Source organism: Eubalaena glacialis, chromosome 12 (assembly GCF_028564815.1).
Source record: "Eubalaena glacialis isolate mEubGla1 chromosome 12, mEubGla1.1.hap2.+ XY, whole genome shotgun sequence".
Lineage (NCBI taxonomy): Eukaryota > Metazoa > Chordata > Mammalia > Artiodactyla > Balaenidae > Eubalaena > Eubalaena glacialis.
In genome coordinates this window covers 91,774,360-91,792,875 of record NC_083727.1, presented here as the reverse complement: position 1 = coordinate 91,792,875, position 18,516 = coordinate 91,774,360, and positions in this window count along the sequence as shown.

The window sequence follows — 18,516 nt, the reverse complement described above, 5'->3', positions numbered from 1 at the left end:
TGTCTAAGTGTAGATATTTGGGGATTCATCTTGTTTGGGACTCTATGTGTTTCCTGGACCTGTAGGCCTGGTTTCCTTTTCCAGGTTAGAGAAGTTTCTTGTCACTGTTTTTTCAAATAAGTTTTCTGTTTCTTTTTCTCTCTCATTGTTCTGGGACCCCTATAGTGCAAATGTTAGTATGCTTGATCTAGCAGTCCCTTAAACTATCTTTATTTTAATTTTTTTGCTTTTTGCTGCTCTGAATTGATGATTTCCACTAGTCTATCTTCCAGATTGCTTATTCATTCTTCTGTATCATCTAATCTGCTGTTGATTCCTTCTATTGTACTTTTTATATCATATTTTGTATTTTTCTGACTGGTTATTTTTTATATTCTCTAAGTCTTTGCTGAAATGCTTGCTGAGTTTCTCCATTCATCTCCCAAGTTCAGTGAGCTTCCTTATGACTGTTTCTTTGAATTCTGTCCAGTAAATTACTTATTGTCATTTGATTAAGGCTTGTTTCCTGGGGTTTTATTTACTTTTCATTTGGATCATATTCATCTGTCTCCTCATTTTGTTTAACTTTTTGTTATGAATTAGGTTAAATAGTTATTTCTCATGGTCTTGATGGAGTGGCAGTGGGTAGAGTGCTTGCACCTGGAAACTTTGGCAGCCTGGCTGGGGCTATAGCAGACCCTGGCTGGGGTCAGTTCCTGGGCCAAGGCCAACTTGGTGATCTGGCTGGGGCTGAGGCAGTCATGGGCCAGGAGGTGTCCAAGGGGAACTCAAACAATGGTGCTTGCTGGTGCCTCTGACCCTGGAGAGAACTCCAGCAGTTCTCTGCCTGTTTGGCAGAATCCCTAGAGTTAGTAAATGAATTCACTTCTTGTATAGTGTTGGTGCCCTTTAAACTACTGATTTTTCATTGTGACCTTGGGTGGGCAAGTCTGTGTTCATGACCCTCAGCAATATCCCTTCCTACCACAGATTGCCACATAGAGGACGGGGTTAACATGGATACTGTTTTTCCATCTTTTCTATGTGGTCCTTCCATGTACACTACCTGTACAATCAGCCCTCAGGTCTTCAAGAGAAATCACTCTATATGTAGGTATAGATTCATTGTCTCTGTTGGAGGAGGTAAACTCAGAGATTTCCTACATCACCATCTTTGACCACTCCTCAAAGTACAGTTTATTTCAAATTCATGCCATATTCCCCAACCAGTCAACTGGAGTTCTACTATATGGAGACATTCAGGGACCAAGGATGTTGGAGGCTCCTAGTATACTATATGGCCTCCCTGGTCACAATAACAGGGAAAAAGACAGATGGAGTATTTTCTGCTTCCCTTGGAGTGACACATGTCAGTATCAAGACAGACCAGTGGCCCAAGCTAACAATGCCCTAGCCTACCTCTAAGTGTGACAGAACAGTGGTCCCCAACCTTTTTGGCACTAGCGACCGGTTTCATGGAAAACAATTTTCCACTGACTGGGGGGGTGGGGGGATGGTTTCAGGATGATTCAAGCACATTACATTTGTTGTGCACTTTATTTCTATTATTATTACATTGTAATATATAATGAAATATTTATACAACTCACCATAATGAAGAATCACTGGGGACCCTGAGCTTGTTTTCACTTGCTACTCACTGATAAGGTTTTGATATGAGTCTGCAAGCAATTGATTTATTGTGGTCTCTGTACAGTCAAACCTCTCTGCTAATGATAATCTGTATTTGCAGCTGCTCCCCAGTGCTAGCATCACCACATCAGCTCCACCTCAGATCATCAGGCATTAGATTCTCATAAGGAGCATGCAACCTAGATCCCTCGCATGTGCAGTTCACGGTAGGGTTCGCGCTCCTATGAGAATCTAATGCCGCCACTGATCTCACAGGAGGAGAAGCTCAGGTGGTAATGCGAGCAAAGGGGAGCATCTGTAAATACAGATGAAGCTTCACTCACTCGCTCACTGCTCACGTCGTGCTGTGCGGCCCAGTTCTTAACAGGCTGTGGACCAGTACCGGTCCATGGCCCGGGGGTTGGGGACCCCTGTGCTAGAAAATAAAGGTAGCAGATGTAGCAACAAAGTGAAAAAAGCTGTGGATTATTTATGGCTCTTGTTACATAATTGGCTACTGGTATTATTCTGGACTGGTCACATAACTCCCCTAAACCTCAGGTTCTTCATCTATAAAATGGGAGAATAAAAATGAATGATCTTTATGGTCCTCTCCAACTCTAAAATTCAGTGACATCAATATGTAAGCAAATAGACAACATGTAAATGTACATAAATACACATGATTCTGTTCCAATGAAACTTTGTTTACAAAACCAGGCAATAGGCCAGATTTGGCTCATACACCATAGTTTACCAACCCTTGATCTAGAGCAGTCCCTGTTGGAGAGGTTACACTTTTTTCTTCCTCCACTGTTTAATAGATACTCAGAAAGGATTTAGTACGTTAAAATTAAAAATTTCAAATGTAATAGAAATGGGATGAGGGAAATTTCTCAAGTTTTAGAGGACTCGCACACTCTTCTGCTCTTCTTATATTTTCTGTCTAGAACCTCTAAAGATATAATTTTCAGCCTAAGAGTGTACAGGCATACCTGTACATGCCTCATTTTATTGCATTCCACTTTATTGCACTTTGCAGATATTGCATTTTTACAAACTGAAGGTTTGTGACAACCCCAACACAAACCCTACCAGTTTTATAGTGTTAGTGAAAACACATGTAGTATAATTTTATAAGTCTAGAGAGCCTAAGATTATAGCACAGAAGATGATTTTATATAAAACTTGTAAATGTAAGTTGGGGGCTCAGATATAGTTTATATATATAGTAAAATCTATGATTCTAAGAAAAATAATTTATCAAAGCAGGGAACCCAGGTATCTAAGTTGATGGGTGGAAATGTCCATCCTAAGAGATGGGTTAGAGCAGAGGATCTATACTTCTTGTATCTCTGAAAATCAAGGCTATATCCAAATGAGTAGATCAATACATGAAGCAAGCCACACTAAAATGTAGCAATTAATGACCACCTTTACCACAGAAATCCATGTGTCATAGATTGTCTGTGATATATCTTTTCAAAGACTCATAAATCTCATCCAAAGTTCCCTAAACCCTTTGAGTAAACAAGCTTTTTTCTTCATCAGAGATAAAGTCAAGAATCAGAAGTGAGTTGTATGTCCTTTTCTAAATACATACTTTTCCTGCTCTATTCTCCAGATAAGAGGAATAAGGAGGTGTATCAAAGTTTAAGTAATTCCTAAGCCAAAATCTTTGTTCTCAATTTGGTCTTATACATCCTTGGGACAAATGTCTTTCTTGCACTATATATTGTCTTTGTTTGTCTAATTATTTTACAGTTTACTAGCATGGATTACAATTTTCACAATATACCATGACATTTTAACACTTATCTAGTCTCATTTTCTACCCCACTCCTCTGGAAATTTAAATAAAAATATAAAACAATAGTAGGGTGAAGAAAGATTATTATTCTTATCACACAAATTTTCCTTCATCAAAAATGGTGTCAGCAGGGTCAGGGGTGTGGCCTAATTTCTATTCTTATCTGGCTTGGAACCTGAGTCAGTTTGGTTAAAAAAACCCAAAAACAAAAATAAAAACTATCTTTTTTGAAATGGGTCAACCTCTTCTTTCAAAAAGAAATGCATGATGTATAAGCCTGAGTCTAATCAGGAGACAAACTACAGAGTTATTTCAAAGGGATATAAAGAATGATTATGTTAAAGAGGAGATTAACTATTAAGATATCAAATTTATATCTAAAATCCACACTACATCTGAGGGAGCATACCTGAGGGAGAAAAATCTGAAAAAGGGAAGCCTTCTCTTCTCAAAGCTTGACTTAGAACCTCATTGGAGAAGGTGTGGTGCAGTGACTGGATAGCATAGATATTTTCTGGGTTTCATGAGCCAGCGCTGGTCTACTATAGTCAGTCAAGTAGGAAATAACCTTCTAGGGTACAGGCAAGCCAAGGCTGGTGTGCCGTTGCCTAAAATGAACTGGGGCACTGTTTCATACGAGAGGACTGGAGTTGGCAGTGTCTGCTTGGGGAAGACTTGGGAAGGTGGTCATTGAATCCAGATTTGAGTGGTCTATTGTTGCGGGACTGTGTGCTTTGGGCATGCAGCTGGGACAGGTCACCACTAGATGTCTCCACATAACTGCACCTCTGACTGTGCAGCAGGAGTAGAAAATTAATTAATTAAAAAACCCCACAACACACCATAATGAGCAATAAAAACACCCTTCCTTCTACTATATCCTTCTAGTACACTCTGTAGATAAAGCTTAGCACTGTGCTCACTGTAAAGAAGAAGTGCTTAAGGAGTCCAGTACATTTTTAGAGACCAGATGCTGAAAGGTGAATTTTGAGGGGCAATAAATTGATAATTGGTAATTGATATATATGGATAAGCCAACCATTGTCTTTCTCATTGTACATTTGAACTTTGAGCAATATGAAGCGTGGGGCACTGACCCTCTACAGCTGAAAATCTGCATAACTTATAGTCAGCCCTCCAAATATGCAGTTCCTCCATATGGGAGGTTTCACATCCATGATTCAACCAACAGTGAATCATGTAGTGCTGTAGTATTTACTTTGGGAAAAAAAATCTATCTATAAGTGGACCCACACAATTCAAACCCGAGATGTTCTAGATAAAATATAGTTAACAAATATTCCATCAGTATAAGGAAAATTATAGATTAATAACTTAATTTTAAATAATTATGTTTATATCTTCTTTGCTGTCTATAAAGACATTTTATATGAAGTTAGAGCATTTGTATCACGGACTGCTGGCCGGATGTCATGCTAAACTTATAAACTGGTCCAGATTATTTTTAATGTAATCCCCCCCAATTTTTAGTATCTTTCAACTAATTTTTCTCTTTCTAAATAAATTATTTATTTCTAGTATACTCATTGTAACCCAGTAAAAGAAGAATGCCACATCCCAACATTCATATAGGAAGAATAAAACTGATCAGATAAATTACTGTAGGACTTTCTCTGTTCTATAACACATAGCTGTGATTGGAATGGTTAATAAACAGATTAAAATTTGAAACAATTATTTTTTGATTGGTTAATATAATAATGACCTATGTGTTTACTGTATTTATATTATATTGCATGTAGTTTTTAAGGATGGAGAGGCAAGTAACTTCAGCAAGTTGGTAGAATAGGAGTTTCTAGTGATCATCCCCTTGAGGAAACATCAATTTGAACAACTATCCATGTACAAAAATACCTTCACAAAAGCTATGAATTCCTGGTAAATGATTGCAGGGAGAAGCACAGAAATAAGAGAAGACACTTTGAAGAGGGTAGGAAAGACAGTTTCATATTATCCACTTTCTTCCCACCCCCTGTGTGGAGAGAGATGCTTTCTCTGTGGGCGGGGCAGAGTAAAGTGAGCAACCAATGTTATTGCAGACTTCAGCACAGAGCTGCACCAGTGCCAGGCTAACCTCTGTGGCTCAGGCTCCAGGTGGGCTCCCATGGACCCAGTCTCCTGGCCCATCCCTGTATCAGGTTAGACTCCCGACTCCAGGCTGGACCAACCCAGTGCCATGCTGGCCTCTAAAGACCCAGTAACCAGGTTTACCCCAGGAGTACCTGGTATCTGGTCAGCCCCCAGTGACACAGGATCTAGGCCTGCCCTTGCAGACTCTGGTTCCAGGTCCACCACCTTGGACTCAAGTACCAGGCCCACCCACGGATTCAAAACCCAGGCCTTCTCCAGTGGACTCAGGCTCCAGTCTTGTCTCCATGGGCCAAGAGACCATAAAAAACAAGAAATAGAAATTCTAGAATTGAAGAACACAACGATTGAACTGAATAATTCAGTAGAGAACTTCAACAATAGACTCAAAGAAAAACAGAAACAGTGAGCTCATAAATAGGTCATTTAATATCCAGAGGATCAATAACAACAACAAAAAAAAAAAAAAAGGAAAAAAAGAAAAACAATGAAGAAAACCTATGTGAATTAAGAGAAATAATTTATGCATTATTGGATCCCCCAGAGGAAAAGAGAGGGAAAGAGGGGCAGAAAGCTTATTTAAATACATAATGGTTAAGAACTTCCCAAATATAAGAAAAGATCTAGAAATTTAAGTTTATGAAGCTCATATATCTCCCAAAATATTCGATCTAAAAGGATCTTCTTCATGATGCATTAAAACTGTCTAAAATCAAAGACAAAAATAAATATTTAAAAGTAGCAAGATAAAATAATTCCTCACATAAAAGGGAGCACCGTAAGTTTATCAACAGATTTCTCAGCAAAATCCTTACAGGCAAGGAAAGAGTAAGATAATATATTTGATATATCCAAAATGCTGGGGAAAACAAAACAAAACAAAACAAACAAATAAACAAAACAAACAAAAAAAACCAATCTTGCCAACCAATAATAATTTGCTCCACAAGGATGTTCTTCAGAAATGAAGAAGAGATTAACACTTTTCTGAGGAAAAAAAAAAAAAAAGAGCAATGGGAGTTTGTAACCACTAGACATGCCTTACAAGAAATGCAAAAGAGAGTTCTTCAAGTTGAAATAATTTGAAAACTTATAAAAGTATAAAACTCACTGTAAAGGTGAGAATATTGTCAAATTCAGAATACTTTAATACTGTACTGGTGGTATGTAAATCACTTTTAACTCTGGTATAAAAGTTAAAAGACAGAAGTATTAAAATAACTATAGCTACAATGTATTAATAGATACAACCTATATAAAAGATATAAATTGTGACATAACCCATATAACAAAAATGTGTGGAGAGGAGAAGTTAAAGTGTAGAGTGTTTGTATGCAATTCAAGTTAAGTTGTTAATAGCTTAAAATAGAATGTAATATTTATAAGATGTTTTATGGAGGCCTTATAGCAACCACAAATAAAACACCTGTGCTGAAAGAAAAAACAAACAAACAAGCAATACTGCTAATGAAGAATACTATATCTAGCAAAAATGTCCTTCAAAATGGAGAAAAAGACTTTCCTAGATTAAAAAAAGCTCATGGAGTTCATCACCATTAGACCTGCCTTAGAAGAAATGTGAAAGTGAGTCCTTCAAGTTGAAATAAAAGGACACTAGATAGCAAAACAAAACCATATGAAAGTATAAAGCTGACTGATATATGTAAATGTATAGACAAATACAGAATAGTGTAACACTGTAATAGTGGTACATAAATCACTTTAACTCTAATATAGAATTTAAAAGACAGAGTATTAAAAATAACTATAAGTATAAAGTATATTATTATAATATAAACATTAAAGATATATAAATATAAAAGGGTATATGAAATATAAATATAAAATGATGTATTTTTTGCATCAATAATATAAAGTATGTGTGCAAGGAGTAGTAAAAGAGTAGGTTTTTGTGTCCAAATGAAATAAAGTTATCAATTAAAAATAGAAGGTTATATATATAATAAATTTTAAGTAACCCATGTGGTAACAATAAAGAAAATACCTATAGAAGATACACACAGAATAAAAGAGAAAGGAATTAAAGCATGTCATTAAAAAAATAAAACAAAACAAAACAAAAACAATACAACAAAAAGAAAGACAGCAAGAAAGGAAAAGAAAGACAAAAAAGCTATAAGCTGGAAAAATAATGAAGAAAATGGCAATAGTATGTCTTTACCTATTGGTAATTACTTTGGAGGTAAATGGATTAAACTCTCTAATTGAAGGACATGAAATGACTGAATGGATCAATAAACAATATCCAACTATATATCGTCTAAAAGAGACCCACTCATAATAAAGTTCATATATAAAAAGCTCACAGCTATCTGCATCCTTAATGGTGAAAAACTGAAAGTTTTTCCACTAACACCTGGAACAAGGGATGGATGTCCTCTCTTGCCACTCCTAGTCAACATGGTACTGAAAGTCTTAGCCTAGCAATCAGGCAAAAAAAAAGAGAAAAAGAAGGCACCCAAATTGGAAAGGAAGATGTGAAATTATCTCTGTTTGTGGAGGATGACATAATCTTATACATAGAAATATTATACAAAATCTGAAAATATTATACACACACACATGCACACACACAAACACATGCACACATGACTTTTAGAACTAATAAACAAATTCAGCAAAGATGCAGGACACAAAATCAACATAAATATATCAGTTGCCTTTCTATACACTAACAACAAACAATCTGAAAAAGACATTAGGAAAGTTATCCCAGTTACAATACCATCAAAAAAAAAAAAAAAAAATACTAGGGGATAAACTTAACCAAGATGATGAAAGACTTATACACTGAAAACTACAAAACATTGCTGAAAGAAAAGAAAGAAGACAGAAATACATGACAAGATATCTCATGTCCCTGAATTAGAAAACTTAATATTATTAAGATGTCTATATTACCCAAAGTAATCTTCAGATTCAATGCAATGCCTGTCAAAATTTTAATGATAATTTTTGCAGAAACAGAAAAAAATCTAATATTTATATGGAATAAATAAAGGACCCTAAATAACCAAAACAATCTTGAGAAAGAAGAACAAAGCACAACCTCACACTTCTTGACTTGAAGACATATCACCATAGTACAGTAATCAAAACAGTATGGTCCCGGAATAAAGACAAGCACATTGTCCAATGGAACAGTGATAAAGCCCAGAAATAAATCCTGCCATATATGGTCAAATGATCTTGACAAGGGTGCCAAGACCACACAAAGGTGAAAGGATTGTTCCTTCAACAAATGTGTTGGTAAAACTAGATATTCAAATGCAAAAGAATTACATTGGATCCTTATCTTATACCACACACAAAAATCAACACAAGTGGATTAAAAACTTAAACATAAGACCTGAAACTATAAAACTCTTAGAAGAAAACATAGAGGAATTTCTTCAGGACATTTGTTTTGACAATTATTTCTTGGATATGACATCAGATATACCATCAACTAAAGCAAAAATAGAAACATGGAACTGCATCAAATGAAAAAGCTTTATGTAGGAAAGGAAAAAATGAACAGAGTGAAAAGGCAACCTATGGAATTGTAGAGAATGTTTGCATATCATAATTCTTACAAGGGGCAAATATTCAAAATATATAAGAAATTATAACAACTCAATAACAAACAAAAACAATGGCAACATATAACTTGGTTTAAAAATGAGCTAAGGACTTGAGTAGACCTCTCTCCAAAGAAGATATACAAATGGCAATTGGACAACAGGCCTATGAAAGGATGCTCAACATCACTAATCATCCCAAAATGCAAATGAAAACTACAATGAAATATAACTTCACACCTGTTATGATGGCTATCATCAAAAAGACAAGAGATAACAAGTGTTGGTGAAGATGTGGAGAAATTGGAACACTTGTGCACTGTTGGTGGGAATGTAAATTTGTGAAGCTGCTGTGGAGAACAGTATGGAGATTCCCACCAAAATTATAAATAGAACTATCAAAAGAGTCAGCAATCCCATTTCTGAGTATTTATCTAAAAGAATAGGAGATATTTCGACTCCCATGTTTATTGCATCATTGTTCACAAGAGCCAAGAGTTAGAAACAATCTATATGTCCATCAACAGGTGAATGAATAAAGAAAATGTGTTATACACATAAAATGGAATATTATTTGTTTTTAAAAAGGAAGGAAGTCCTGCCATATGCTACTACATGGATGAGTCTTGAGGACATTATACTAAGTGAAATAAACTAGTTACAGAAGTTACAGATATCTAGTTTAGCTATCTAAAGTAGCCAAAATTACAGAGGTGGAAAGTAGAATGGTGGTTGCTAGGGCTTGTGGGGAGGGGGCAACAGAGGATTGCAGTGCAAGTGGGCATAGGCTTTCACTCAGGCAAGATGAAAAAGTTCTAGATACCTGCTGGGCAACAGTGCAGGTATAGTTAACAATACTGTACTTCACACTAACAATTTTTCAAAGGGTGGATTTTATGGTGTACAATTATTGATCACAATAAAAATAAACAGCATATGATCATGTGAAACCAATCGATTACTTAGAAAAACATTGAACAAAAGAGGTGGAGAGCCTTTACAATGGAAACTACAAAAGATAGCTAAGGGAAATTAAAATGAGACCTTAGGAAATGGAGAAAGATGCTATACTTATACGTTGGAAGTTTCAATAGTATTAAGATGTCAACTTTCCCCAAGTTTATCTACATAGTGGATACAATTCCAACTGAAATTTTATTGCTAATTTAAATATTTTTTATATATCCTGTTAAGTGTAAAATATAATGTGCATATACATTTTCCTGTGTCTATTTATATTTAAATATTAAACATATTTAAAGCAAGAATGATACAAATAAAACTCATACCTGTTGGGTTGTACTAGTTGTATAGGATCTAGCAATGGGAGTGGAACATTGATGATCTATCATTTCTTTTCATAATTTCTAATTTTTGAGACATTTTAATATATTATTCAAAAATTAATTTAGAATACCAATTATATTCTATAATTCTAGAGATACTGGTTGTATCTCTACAAGAATACTAGTTGTAGAGAAATATGGACCTAAGTATTGCTCTACTGGAAATTAAGCAAAGAAAGTTATGAAAGATGCTGGTTCAAATTCAGGGGAAAAATTACTTAGGAGTTTGTTTCAGTAGTATAAGAACTTAAGTTACATAAAAAGTTAAGAAATGTGTACTCCTTCAAATCCAGTTGGAGAAAATAAAATTTGAGAACAGCAATATCTCAGTCAGTTAAGCAGGAAGGGTACACAGTTTCAGATTTGGTTAGAGAAAGGAACTGGATTAGAAAAACTTCTTGTGTCTTAGGAAACATGCTGGAGGAGGGAGAGTTCTCTTCCAGAATTAGTTGAGGAAAAATGCCAATCTAGGAAAAACAAAGAAGCCACAATTGCACTGTGCAGTCATGTCAGGACAACCAAATACTTCAGGTCAGAGAGAAGTATTCAGTCTCTGTTCTGGATGTTAATTTGCAGTGGAACCAATCTTCTGTATTTTGTCTGTCTAGGCAGCAGTACATCAGGACAACTAGGCTTCTGTGTTGTTTTCAGTTACTTCCCTTGGAAGATAGTTTGTGGCTAAGTTATTTGCTGAAAAAAATTTTTTAACATCTTTATTGCAGTATAATTGCTTTAAAATGGTGTGTTGGTTTCTGCTTTATAACAAAGTGAATCAGCTATGCATATACATATATCCCCATATCTCCTCTCTCTTGCATCTCCCTCCCACCCTCCCTATCCCACCCCTCTAGGTGGTCACAAAGCACCGTGCTGATGGGAAGCAGCCACATGGCACAGGGAGATCAGCTCGGTATTTGCTGAAATTTTAAAGCTGCACAGTTCAATATACAGTTACTAGTTATGTGTGGCTATTTAAATTAATTAAAATGAAGTAAAATTAAAAATTCATTTCCGCACTTGCACTAGCCACATTTCAAGTGCTCAAGAGCTTCGTGTGACTAGTGGCTATTGCACTGGACAGCACAAATGTGGAAGATTTTCATCAATGCAGAAATTTCTATTGGACTCTAGCTATTCTAAAGAACCAATCCTATACATGAGATTGCAAAAGTTAGTAGGAGTCTCAAGTCATGCTGAAATGTTAAACAACTTCAGTGTGACCTCAAGCCCTCTTTTCCCCCAGCAGATACCTTCATATAGTCCTTATTGAATAACCAGTGCCATTCCGCTTGAGGTTTTCTTTACTACAATAGTTCTCAACTTTGTGTGCTCATTAGAATGACATGGGAAGACTGAAAAAAATCCCAACTCTAGTTTATCTGTGGAGATGGGTCTGACATAGTGGCCAGGCATTAGTATTCTTAAATATCTCCTCATATGACTCTAGTATGCAGCAGGATTGAAGGTCATTTTTAGAAATGCACATAGGCCCATCCCAAACCCCCTGAATCTGAAACTCTGGGGACAGGGCCCAGCAATCTGTATTTTCCTGTACAACCTCCAGGGGAGTCTGATGCACAGTAAATCTTAAGAATCATTGCTTTCCTACTTCCCTTGCTATCCAAAAACTTCTGTGTTTTTACTTTCTCTTCAACACGTACATGTGACTTTGAGAAAACACTGTTCTTCATACATGTCCATGCAAATCTCATTTAGCTGCCTTTTTAATTACATCTTTTGCCCAATTCCACAATCCATTTTTTAAAAACGCTGATTAGGCCTATTGATTTTTTATTTTGTTTTCTCTTCCTAATTATATTATTGGATATTAAAAGATGTAGATTTTTTAAAAAATATCCAATAATATATTTTATCATCTTTCTAAAGAAATTCTGTATTTATTTTGGTTTTTACAATTTGTCATTTATATATATAAATATATATGTATATTTAATGTATTCTCTTGACTTTCTGATATCTTGACTGAGCAGTTTTCATTTGTAAAGAGCCAGCTCTGCCAATCTTCCCCATAATAGTATCTTCAATTTCCCTTTACTAAAACTGATGCATCTGAACCTTAAGAGTATACCTGTGGTCCCCAAAATTATATTATACATTTTAAATTTATTTTTTTATCAGATCTGTCAATCAGATTTAATACATATTGAGTTATCAACAGCAACAATTATATTTAAACATTTAATCTACTTGAAACTTATTTTTATATATAGTGAAGATAGGGTTCTGGCCTCATTTTATTCCTCATTGGCTAGTTATTTGTGCTGGCATCATCTATTAAATTAACTACCCTTTTCCAAATTGAATAAAATGACTCTGTTGCAGTATACTACATTTACATATATACTAAAACATAGTTTGGAATTCAATATTCATTGGTATATTTTCTCTTTCTAGGGTTGTGTTTTAATCATTTAATTAAAGAGGCTTTATAATGTATTTTATTATCTGGCTGACAAATTCTCCTTCCCATTTTTTTTTTTTTTTTCTTTTGTAAGGTTCCAAATTTTATTGGCTATTGTCAGTGATTTGTATATCCATATGAACTTTGCTATGATTTTATCTTCATCACCCTGGAAAGCCCATTAAAATTTAATCAATTTATATATTAATTTTGAGAGTGTTACATTCCAGGAATAGGTCATGTTTCTTAATTTTTTCAGATCTAGTTTTATATCATTCAATAATATTTTATTGTAATAATTCAAGTGAGTGACAATGGGCTCAATTTTGGGTGCAGCACCTGTTTGCTCACCAGCCCCAGAGCCTTCCAGGACCTCTCTGGTCTCCACACAGACCACCAAAATGTTGACCTAAAACAAATACACTGTCAGATATTTCCCCAGCAAAGATGAATTTATTCAGAAATTGAAATTTAGGGTCTACCATCATGGTGAGCCATGTGTAAGTTCTCACATGACAAAGGAAGAACACCTTTATAGAGGGGAAGAGGAAGTTGGGGGCAGGGGGGCCTTTAGTGAGGAAGGAGTCCATGGCTTTTCCTTGGCTGAGTCCTTACCATGAAAGAATAGGAGTCTTTCTCCTTCCTGTTGGGCTCTTATATCATCACAGGGTGTGAGAGCGCCCCCTTCTGGTTTCCCAAGTCTAACTGAGGTTTCTGTTTATTAAATTTTTTACACCCTCCTCTTTTTTGGGTTCTTGGCTGAGACACTCCTATAATAAAAAAGACAGATTAACAGGAGAAAAACAAACAAGTTTAATAACATGTATACCTCCTGTATACATGGGAGAGATCAGGAAAACTGAGTATCTCCCCAAAATGGCCCAGACTACTGCTCTCGGATGGCCTCAGCCTGCAGCGGCTTGAAGCAGGATTTGGGTTCCCTGGCCAGAGACTGAAGTCAGGCCGCAGCAATGTGAGCACTGAATCTTAGCCACTAGAACAGTGGTCAGTGACAAGGCCCTGGCCCATTAGCTTTGGAGAAATGAATTCCCGCAAAGAGAAGGAAAGTAGTGAAACAACTAAAGTGTTTGTTAGTAGGAAAAAAGAGTCCATGTGGATAGACAATAGGTGGACTCAGGGAGAGAGTCGTGCCCTTGTGGTAGTTTGAATCACTTTTATGGGGCATTTCTTCCAGGTTTCCTTTGGCCAATCACCTTGCTTTGCCTGGTTCTGAGTCCGTATTTGGTTTACTCAGGGTCCTCCCTTGTGTATGCATGCATCTCTTAGCCAAGATGGATCCTAGCAAAGAGGCCTAAGGGTAGGTTGACATCACCTACTATGGAGTGGTGCCCCCCTCCCTTTTGACAGCCGAGGAGCCTTTCTGCACATGTGTAGTCGGGGAGGTCTCCTTGACCTTGAGAATGAGGAATGTGTGGTCTCTTTATCTTTTGTCTGAGCAGGAGTCAGCTCCTCTCTGCCATTACTGTTATCTTAAAGTGTCCACTGAAGGCAAAGTCCAGCTCTTTACCCTGCTCCTGTTGTTATTTTTATCTGGAATTATACACAGGAGGCTGGCTGTATATCTCCTGCCTCACTACCACCTAAATAACATCTCCAGATAAAGACAAAAGCTGTTTGGCGATAGTGGGGGGGAGGGGTTGGGAGGCAGTTACTGGAGGTTGCCAGGAAATGCACAAGGGTAGACAACGGTGAGATCGTTATGCAGCTTTAAGTCACTGTCTTCTCCATTGATAAGAATTTCTAGAGCTTTAGAGTCATCCTTCTCTTCCTGGTACAGAGAGGGAGACATCCTTAAAAATGGAGATTTTTCTTGCAAAAGCAATTTTTTTTTATAAAAAGGTAACTTCGACTTGGCTTTCAGAACTTCTCTCATGTCTGCTACTTTTAAAAATAATCAGCCTAAAATAATCCTTATGCTAACAGGCATAATTTATTTATTTTAGAATTTATTTATTTTTGGCTGCGTTGGGTGTTCGTTGCTGAGTGCCGGCTTTCTGTAGTTGTGGCGAGCAGGGGCTACTCTTCGCTGCGTGCGCGGGCTTCTCATTGCAGTGGCTTCTCTTGTTGCGGAGCACGGGCTCTAGGCGCGCAGGCTTCAGTAGTTGTGGCACACGCGCTCAGAAGCTGTGGCTCGTGGGTTCTAGAGCGCAGGCTCAGTTGTTGTGGCGCACGGGCTTAGTTGCTCCGCGACTAAGGACCAATCTTAGTCTATTGTACTTCCTTAGCTTCAGCAGCTAAGTATAACGCACTTTGCATTATGTAAATGGGAGAGGAATCTCCTTGCATTTCCCTCCAGGTGTCTAGGTGCTACCCACCAGTGAGAATTTTCAGAGGATCTTCAAGATAGAAATTGAATTATTTTCAGTCTTCAATTAGGAAATTTTTTTTGACTGGCTGACTAGTGTTCAGGGTATATTTGCTTCCTTCCAAATGCAGGAACTGAGCTATGGAGTTTTGCCTCTTTTCTGTGTAGAGGCAGGAATTGGAGTGAAGAAGAAGACAGGGACCATAATTCTCTTCCCTCTCCAAAATCATGATAGCTCAGTCTCTTAGTCACAGTTTAGATAATCAGATTGAATATATATTGAGTTATATCAAGAGCAACAATCATATTTTAGTAAGTGATTGAACATAACATTTCATCTTGAAGATGAAAAATGTCTAACTTAGAAGATGAATCTGTCAGAGAAGCTGGACATCAACAAACCAGAGATTGGATAGACACAAAAAGAGATGGTTTTCTAAATATGAGCCCCACAGTAGAAAAGCCCTGCTCCTATATAGTTGCAGTAACAGCCAGGAGGAGAAAGTCTATGCCTACTCAAAACTGTGTCTTTGATCACTTGATACATAAAGAATCTAGACTGGATAGCAACTTAGTAACTAAGGAAAAGAGCAATTGTTCCAAAGCATTATTCAGAGACAAACATAATTTGAGCACCAGTTGACATATGTGTGTTTGACTATATATATGTACACACACATATAAATACATATGATACATATGTACAATGTATGCATGTCATGATTGTGTGTGTGTGTGCAAACCAGTCATAGCAGATGGCCCATTTTCCTAAGATTTTGAGAGTCTACAATATTTATCTGTACATAATTTATTGCATTTACTTGTCAAATTTTGGTAGTATGTAGATCTTTACCTATGCTTTGGTGCAGGGTCCTCAATATTGTGGACTACATAAATCTTTGTTGTGGGGATGTTTAGCCACATCCTGGACTCTACCCGTAGATACCAGTTGTAGCCAACCTCTTAGTTGTGAAAACTAAATACTTCCCCAGACATTGCCAAATGTTCCATGGGGGATAAAATGCCTCGAGCTAAGAACCACTGCTTAGAGGAAATAATCCAATAAAAGAAACTTGCGGAAACTCTGATTAGGCATACACAGATCTTTTGTAAACATGTAATATAATTTCAATTTTATATTTTGCTATATTGTTTAAATATATTTTTTCTTCTATGGCCAGAGTCCAACTTGAGAAGTATGATGATTTATTTAATAAAATCTGTATAGAAGGGTAAGATCAAAGCAATTACCATATTCTTATACTTTGAAAATTCTACTTAAATTCATGAGAAGTCTGCAATAACTGTGTAGTGATTAATAATCTGCAAAGAAGGGTATAAACTATATAACAATAAAGTTCACACTCTGTATTAGAATTTTAAAGGCTAGAGACATCTGCATATTGCATAGTGTTACTTCCATGCACAAAGGAAATGTTAACAAAGAACATTAACTTAAAAATGTTTTAGAATGAATGCTTGTCTAATTTTGAAAACCTTTTGGAATCTTTGAGTACTTTGATACTTTATGCTTTAATTCCTTCTAAAACATTGTACTGCTTTGTTACAAGTTTCAAGGATACACTGAAGGAGAATTAAATTATCAAGTCACATTACAGCTTGTTCTCATATTTACATTTATCTTGAAAGAAGGTAATTTATTTGGGGGGCAAAAAGAACAATATATCACATTAATGCACACTCAGTTTCAAATTTACCCTTCAGGCAGCTGGAAATTGTCAAGCTCAGTTTGCAGTGGTTTTATCTGATGGAGAGGAAAGTTGAAATATGCATGCTTCATATTTGTCTCTGCTGAGAACATAGTTCCTGTTTCACATTTATGTGGGAGCGTCAAAACAAAAAATCATCTGCTAAAAAGAATAAATTCCATGATAATCATTTCCAAAATCTGCTGAACTGATCCTCATATGTCTACCCAGATGGCGAAGTGGTGAAATGGAACCAGGAACACCTCGAGGCAGTTGTTAGCTGTTAATCTCTGGAGGATTTCAACTTGGAAGTATACCTGCCCTAAGTATGCATCAACTATGCAAGTCAAAAGAGATTTTCAGTAAATTGTCTGCAAAGGAGGATTGTACACTTTTGTGTATCTACTCTTCTGTTCAAACAAAACCATAAATTTTTACAGGGTACAGAAATACACATGTGCAACACGGCCTTGTTTCAGGACTAAATTAACAACAACATTTCCGGCAACTTTGCCTTGAGCTTCTTCTAACTTTTCAAATTCCTATAAATTCTGTTTTAATGAATTTAAATATAAAATCTGTGCTGGGAAGGAGGCATGCGGGAAAAGAATGGAACTTTATGAGATAAAAAGACTCTATTTCCATTTGTTAAGAAGTAAACATTAAGCAGAAGAAGCAAGACGCCAAGAACCTCTTGATGTTTAACAACCTTTTGTTGTGTCATTTTAATATAATTAATGACATTTAGAAGTTACTCCCTGGATAATTATCTTGTCAAGGCTACCATAGAGCTCCAAGCACAGCCAACTAAAATATGGGAAAGGAAGCGAAAGGGTATAATGTATCTCATGAAAATAGTCACTGAGAATTTTTATTTTAAAATGGGGCTTCTTTTTTTTTTTTTTTTTTTGGCTGCATTGGGTTTTGTTGCTGTGCGTGGGCTTTCTCTAGTTGTGGTGAGCAGGGGGCTGCTCTTCATTTTGGGGCTGCAGAACACAGGCTCTAGGTGTGCAGGCTTCAGTAGCTGTGACGCATGGGCTTTGTTTCTCCGCGGCATGTGGGATCTTCCCAGACCAGGGATGGAACCTGTGTACCCTGCATTGGCAGGCGGATTCTTAACCACTGCGCCACGAGGGGAGTCCCAAAATGGGACTTTTAAATTTTAATTAAAATAAAGTTTTATTTAAGAAACTTGCTTGTATTTGCTGTCACTGTTATAATGTGAAATCACTCATTTAAGTTAGAAGGAGAGTATCTTTACACACGCACACATATATATTCTTAATCAGAGAGTTCTAATCTACCATTCTTTTGACAAATTCCTAATGGTTACTACCTATTTATCTATCTATCTAGATATATCTTTTATTGCACAAATATTATTAATCACTAACAATATTTGTGGTTTTCTAAAAAGAAAAATATGAGTCTGTGGAGTCCTAAATCCCTCAGATACATGGATTTCTTAGAAATGAAAAAGAAAAAAAAATGCTCCTGTTGGACTTCCCTGACAGTCCAGTGGTTAAGACTCCGTTCTTCCAATGCAGGGGATGCGGGTTCGATCTCTGGTCAGGGAATTAAGATCCCACATGCCACGCAGCG